The sequence below is a fragment of the Ursus maritimus genome, unplaced genomic scaffold (assembly GCF_017311325.1).
Source record: "Ursus maritimus isolate PB19 unplaced genomic scaffold, ASM1731132v1 scaffold_3, whole genome shotgun sequence".
Classification (NCBI taxonomy): Eukaryota; Metazoa; Chordata; class Mammalia; order Carnivora; family Ursidae; genus Ursus; species Ursus maritimus.
The window spans coordinates 1-7,399 of NW_024425563.1; the positions used below are offsets into that span (position 1 = coordinate 1).

The 7,399-nt window shown below is 56.4% G+C and overlaps 1 pseudogene; it reads right to left on the reverse strand.

Annotated features, from left to right (window-relative positions):
• Positions 1 to 4,564: 4,564 nt before the first annotated feature.
• On the reverse strand, positions 4,565 to 6,069 carry LOC103660970 (annotated as a pseudogene).
• Between the last annotated feature and the right edge of the window lie 1,330 nt (positions 6,070 to 7,399).

A 7,399-nucleotide genomic window follows, 5' to 3' on the forward strand; every position in this document is an offset into this window, starting at 1 on the left:
AGGGTGATGGGCACCCCTGTCTGGGAGAACAGTGAGCGGCAACCACCCCAGTCCGCAGGTGCACCCATCACCTAACATGCTCGTCTTTGGATTCACCCCTGGAAACTCTCACTCGGTTTTTCACAGATGTATTTTCAGGAGTGTTCATCACAGCGGTGGTGGAGAGAGCAGGCTATGCACCAACGCTAATGCCCAAGGAGATGGATGGGATCCTCGGTCCCAGTCCTCATGAAAGGATGCCCTGTAGCTACTGTCACAGCTTCCTCTGGGCACAAGATCTGGGAAGCCCCTCCTGAGACTCCCCTCCTGCCACCCTGCTCCTGGGAACATTCAGAATTGTCTGAGGAGGAGGTGGAGAGGATCCAGGATGACAGCAGGTCCGAGGAGAAGGATGGTCAGCACTGGGAGGACAGTTGGACGTGCCCTGAGCCACCATCCAGGGCCCGGGCTATGATGCCCTCGGACCTCACCCCAAATAATGGCTCCTGATGTAGGGACCCTACTTCCGTGGTTTCACTCCCTCCCTCCCTACATCATTTATTCACTCTATCATTCGGCCCCCCGTCTCTCTTCCCCTCCACCCCTTCCATCCTCCCTCCCTCCCTCTTTCCCTCACTCCCATCCTCCCTCAGGCCCTCCCTCATTCAGCAGAGGATCTGGGGTCCCTGCTGTGTACTAAGCACTGGGGCTTCATCAGTGAGCACCCCCCAACCCATGCTGTCACGCCACTGTGGGAGGTGACAGGGGCCAGTCCTCAGGGTGAGCAGGGGTGATGAGCACCAGGAATCTGCTCCTGAAAACAGAGACCAGTTGCGCAAAGAAAAGAATGGAGAGACCCATGCTTAGCACTTCCTCTAGAAAAATCTAGTCCTGAAAAGTAAGTATATCCTAGACTTAACGCAATGTGAGTTCTCATGGCAGGTACGCACTGATTCCTAGAACCAACGAAGAGTAAATCATCCAGTGTTGATGGGGGTTTGTGACACACCTTTTCTGACCAAATGACAGCAATTCAGCCCACATCTCCAGGGTCTCCAAGTCTTCCCAAGGCCTTTGCGATCCTCTGACTCTTCCATCGACCTCCTTGGGAAGCTCTGTCCTGTTGTCTTCCTTGTCGCCTGCCTCTTCTGGAACCCTTCTGTGGCCTCCCCACCAGGGCCACCCTCACCGGGATTTCCCGTGACCCGTGGCTAGGTGCCCGCATCCTGTGCTGGGCCCCGCGAGCCCCGTGCTTTGTGCAAGGCCTGCGTGCTCACTCTGGGTCACTTGACATCTCCCGTTGCAGCGGGCTGCATCTTCCTGCGCTGGGTCTCCTCTGAGCAGTCTGTGAGGCCGGACTGTGCCCATGTCACGGGCACCGAAGCATGAGTCTAGAAGGTCCAGATGACCCACTCCCAGTCCCAGCATGTAGAGAATGGGCCGAGGGTGGTTCCCAAGCAGAGGAGGACTTGGGCCCAGGGGGCCTGAGGGAGGGCATGGCATAGTGAGCCTGCAGAAGGAGAGCGAGCACCGTGGCGGCCTGGGTGCTCAGGCCTGCTGGGAGACCAGGTCCCACATGCACTGGCTCTGTCCCCAGGACTGGAGGCCATCAGGGTATCCACACTCCCAGGCTGCAGGCTGGCAGTGACTTGCAGGGGGGAGGCACCGCTGGTCACAGGGAGGAGGGGGCAGGCGCTCCCCCAGCAGCTAGAGTAACTCAGGGTGTCCACGCTTCCAGGCCGCAGGCTGGCAGCAGCTGGCAGGGGAGCAGGCACCGCTGGTGCAGGAGAGAACCCTCAGGCAGAGAGGAGGGGGCAGCCCCCGCCCTGCAGCTAGAGGAACTCAGGGTATCCAGGCTCCCAGGCTGCAGGCTGGTAGTGACTGGCAGCAGAGGAGGCACCGCTGGTACAGGAGAGAGCCCTCCACAGGGAGGAGGGTGCAGGCGCTCCCCCATCAGCAGGTGCACTGGGGCAGGCTGAGGGGGCATCAGCGGACAGCAGAGCCTCCAGCTGGGGTCTCCACACAGGCCCCCTCCACAGGCCCAGCACAAGATTGTCTGGATGGCCTTTGTCCCCCAAACACAAAGTCTGGCCCAGGGCCCCTCCCTCAAGCCCCCACTCCCAATCCTTTGTACTCAGCTCAAGTGACAAGAAATGGCCAATAGTTTAGGTGGTGTTGGGTGCACAAGGACATTTGTTTTTCTGGCCCATGCTGTAACACTGCTGGCATTTTAAAGATCTCAAGTCTTTGATTCAAAAACTGTAGGAAGGTAGCTTTCTGGAAACCTGTCTCTGTGCCTTGCAGCCCTCCCATCCCACCAGCTCTGCTCAGAATCCCTCCAGGCCACACACCCCCAGTCTTGGGTCCTCAGATGGCCCAGACGATGTGACCCAGGTGGGGCAGCAGGACACACTGCGGATTTCAGCAAACCCCCCCCAAAAGTGAGGGTACCACTGGGCGAGCTGTCTGAAAACAGCCAGGTCAGGGTTCCAGGAAGACACCAGAGGCACAGGAGGAACTGGGGAGCATCTGAAGGTCAGGTAGGGACAGTCAGAGCTTCCAGGCCCTTCTTCCCTAACGCTCCTCATCACTCAGCCTTTCTTCCAGTGAGTCTACTTGGTTTCTGTTTGCCCCAACTGTTACCCATTGCCCTGGGAAGCAGAGATTCACATATGCCTTTAAATGTTTAGGACATTGAATGCCCTCCAGTAGCCACCTCACTACTGGGAGAGTTGGTGGCAAGCAAGAATTCACTGAGGTCTCCAAGGGTCTGGACTTGGTGTTTCCCTCTCCTGAGATGGGGACACCTGTGGGAGGATCAGGTGGCCAGATGGTGGGGGTGCAGGCACCTGACATGGACAGATGGGGTAGGTGAGGCCCGAGGCCCCCCAGGTGTGTGTCCGGCATCTGGATTGAACAGGTCTTCAAAGCTGCAGATTGGCTGGGATCATCTCCAGGCTGAGAAGGAAGATGAGGGGAGCAGAGGGGACTGAGGAGGCTCAGCTTAGACAGGAGAGGGCTGAGCCACTCCTTTGGGGGAAAAGTGGTTCAGGTCCAGGCTCATGGGGACAGACCTTGAAGCTAATATCTTATGTGAAATAAGCCAGTCCCTAAAGGACCGATACTGGAGAACCCCATTCGTGAGGGACAGAGAGCACTCCGATTCATAGAGATGGAAGGAGCTGCTGAGTGCTGGGGCTGGGGAGGGGGAATGGGGGTTAGGGTCTCGTGGGCAGCGGTTCAGTTTGGGATGACGATGAAGTTGTGGCGATGGATGGAGGTGGCAGGTGCAGAGCAGTGAATGTACATATTGCCACTGAATTGTACCCTGAAACGTGCTTAACGGTATCAGTCGTATGTCTATTACACCACAATAGGAAAGTAGTGAGTCAGGAGGATGGGGCCATCACGAGTCCCAGGAGGGCCCTGGAGCAGGGACCCTGTATCTTGGTTCTCGCTCTCACGCTCTGCCCCTTGTTGGTGACCGAGCTCACAGTAGGCACTCAGTGAATGCTTGCTAACACATAGTGCAGCGGTAGCCGCCAATGCCACACCCTCCAGTGGGCACTGAGGGATCCCAACAGGACGCGCACCCAGACGGAGCCACCCACACCCACACCACCAGCACAGAAATAGCCTTTTAAAACCAAGGCAGGAACCAAAAATAACTCAGAGGGCTCCATACTCCTGGAGGCCATGCTAGCGGTCACAGCCTCTGGCAGTCAGGGGACTGAGGGTCTGAGAGGTGACTCAGCGCACCCCTGACCCTGAAGCCCCATGGCTGTGGCATGGCATCCAAGGCTGCTACAGGGCCGTTCCCAGCCCCACCAGGCCGTGTCTGTTTAGAACCAGGGAGAAAACCTTTTCCCTCAATTGTTCTTTTTAAAGATGGTTGCTCAGCATTGACACAGAAAAACATTCGACGTAAAACTGGAGCCATTAGCAGCTGCAAATGACCCAGAAATTATCAAAATGCATCAACCACAGGAAGAGGACCTTGTGCCCACAGGCAGGTCTCCTGGGCACAGGGGCGGCTGGGGGCCCTGGACATGCCCGAGCAGGCAGTGCTGGACTCCACAGTCGAGGGGACAGATGAAGGAACCTGCTTTTACAGCTCTGCTCAGAGTGGCACCCCCTGACGGAGACAGGGCGAGACCCTCATGTGTTCTGGATGTCCTGGTGATTCTTGGGCACTGCCTGAATCTCAGTTTCTCCATGACCCGGGTGAGGAGAGGGCAGCCCAGCAGCTGCGGGTCCCACATGGCCTCCAAGGGACAGCCCAGCAGCCCCAGGTCAACATGGCCTCCGGGGTTCAGCCCAGCAGCCGCGGGTCCCACATGGCCTGCAGGGGACAGCCCAGCAGCTGCGGGTCCCACAGGCCCTCCGGGGGACAGCCCAGCAGCTGCAGGTCCCACATGGCCTCCGGGGGACAGCCCAGCAGCCACAGGTCCCACATGGCCTCCGGGATTCAGCCCAGCAGCCACGGGTCCCACATGGCCTGCAGGGGACAGCCCAGCAGCTGCGGGTCCCATATGGCCTCTGGGGTTCAGCCCAGCAGCCACGGGTCCCACATGGCCTCCAGGGTTCAGCCCAGCAGCCACGGATCCCACATGGTCTGCAGGGGACAGCCCAGCAGCTGCGGGTCCCACATGGCCTCCGGGGGACAGCCCAGCAGCTGTGGGTCCCACAGGTCCTCTGGGGCCAGCACATTGGTGGACGTGTGGTCCAGCAGGTATCCGTTCAGGTGGCTCTCGTCAGGCCACATGGCCTCCATCCCATTGGCCAGGTCAACCCCCATTGCCTGGTGACAGGCCAAGGTCAGTCAGTGAACCTCCACCACAGACCCCCCCCAAAAAAAGGCCCCCATACAGTAAAAGTCGCCCTGGTCCCTAGCTACGTGGGCCTGGGACTGTGGCCGGTGCTCGTAGCTAAAGTTCTCGTGGGCCACCCAGTAGAAACTGGGGTACAGAGTGACAAATAGTGGGGACAGGATCTCCACACCCACGTGGTCATGAACTTCAGGTCTTCGTCTGCGCACATCAGGTCATCCACTTCGTGGAGAAAGTGTTGCTCGCAGAAGCTGATCATCGCCATGTGCTGCATGGACACATCCTGCCAGCACGGGGCGCCACGGACCTCAAGGACCACCACCCTCCGGCCCTCCCAGAGGGACACATGGGCCCAGCAGATGGTTGGTCGGTGAAGACATAGTAGGTGACCCTGTGTCCCACCATGAAGTGCTTCTTCGCCGTCTGCAAGAACAGCTCCAGGAAGACCACATAGCTACAGGGACAGGGGACAGGGTGAGAGGAGGGTCACTGCCGGAGGCTGGCAGCAGGACCCCGAAGCTGGGGACTGTGCACATGTGCACCTTCTTCAAGGGGGCAGGCCCTGGGCTGCTTTAAGCAACAGCCACTCTCCTGGCCTCTCCTGAGTGAGTCTGCCCATGGGGCCTCCCTATCTTCTGCTCCCAGAGATGGGGGCCGTCAGCACCCCATCTTACGAAGAGGTGCCTAAGGCTTAAGAGGTTGGAAGCCCATGCAGCCCCACATGGACTCCAGCATGCTGGAGCCGGAACACTTCCCCTGTGCTGAGCTCCTGGGCAAACCCCCAGGTCCTGTCCCCACCTGCCAGGAGTGGAGCACCTTGGGCCACAGCCCTTGTTTCTATGCCCTACAGTCTGGGTAGAACCAGCAGGGCTGGCCACCTAACCCATTTTGTTTTGAGTGGGATGTCACCAGTCCCCACAGAGCTGTCTCCACCTCCTATAGGGTCCTCCCTTCAAGGCTACTGGGCATCCTGCTGACAAGGTCCTCAGTAAACCACTGGTATTCCTAGGAGGGGTCACCCTTGAACTCCCCCAGATCAGGAATCAGGTCCAGTCCATGGTTAGGGAAGGGGAGAGAGGACCTCTGGAAGAAGAAGGAGCTTGCTTAGGCCCCAGCCTTGAATCCAAGGGTGTAAGCTTCCAGGTCCAGGTCTCCATCTCCCCAGACAAGAAGTTGGGAGTCTTGTCCAACCACCTCACATGACTGGTCCCCCTTTGAGGGGACTACCTGCTCCCCACCATGGGGACAGCAGCTCCCCCATCGTCAGGTAAGTTTGGTGAGCCCCTCTGAGACTACTTTTTTGTGCAGACACTAAGGCTAGTTCCGTATGCCTGCCCCATCACTGGCAGGTTAGCAAACTGCTCACATCAGGAAGGCGGGCACTACATTTAAATAGCGGACAAGCACATTCAACCAGCAGACATGAGTCAGGTCCTCAGAGGGCAATTCGGGGCCCAGCCAATGGGGAAACAAGCCAGACATGAAGCATGGGGAGAGAAAAGTGCTCCTGGCAGAGGGCACAGTGAACGCAAAGGCTTGGACTCAGGCCTGAGGCACATGTGGGACAATCATACCCCTGGGTGGCCCACAGAAGGGCAGGCTGTGATGGGAGAGGTGAGGCTGGAGAGGATGGGCAGGAGGGGAGCAGACACCAGAGAGGTCCAAAGGTTATGTTCCGAAAAGATCACTCTGGTTACTGGAGGAGAATGGGCTCTGTGCAGAAGAGTACAGGGAGACCCCTAACCTTAACCCTAACACAACCATAACCCTAACCCCTAACACCAATCCTAACCACTAATACCAACCCCAATGAAATCATCACAAAATCAGCAAATACATTCCTACACTGGTCTTAGATATAAGAAGCCTGATCAGAAAAATTGCAAAACCAAGAGCTCTTAAATATATTCTGCATCATAAGCAAGGGTCTCTTCACAAACATCTCAAAGGTTGTTCAGTATAGTGAAACCAAGCAATGTTATACTCCGCAATAAATTTTTAAATAAAAACATGTGGTCATATTAATTGATGCAGAAAAGGTTCTAACCAAAATCCAATGTCTGTTGCTGACATAAACACTCATGAAAACAGGAATAAGGGGTAATTTTTTTTCAATAAATCTATAGCCAACACCATGCTCAAGTCTAAAGACTGACAGCTCTACTCCGAAATCGGCAACAAGGACAGGATGCTGGCTTTCACAGAAGGACAGATACTGTATGATTTCACCTCTTGAGGTGTCTAGAGACAGAAAGTTGAATGTGGCAGCAGGGCCGAGGGGAAAAGGGAATGGGGAGTTAGTGTTTCATGCATACCATCTCCCTCGGGGAGAAAGAAGAAGTTCTAGAGAATGATGTACAACCGTGTGAACTCACCTAAGGCCGGAGTACTGTGAACCTGAAATGTTTTAAGTGGTAAATGTTACTATGTTTAGTCACAGTGAAAAAATGAAGGACTGATGCATGTCACCACATGGACGGACACTGAAAACAGCCCAAGCGACATAAGCCATCCAGAAAGGCCACCCAGATTGGAGCCATCTGTGCTCCTTAAATCCATCAGGGTTGTGCAAATATGGGAAAGTCTCGGGA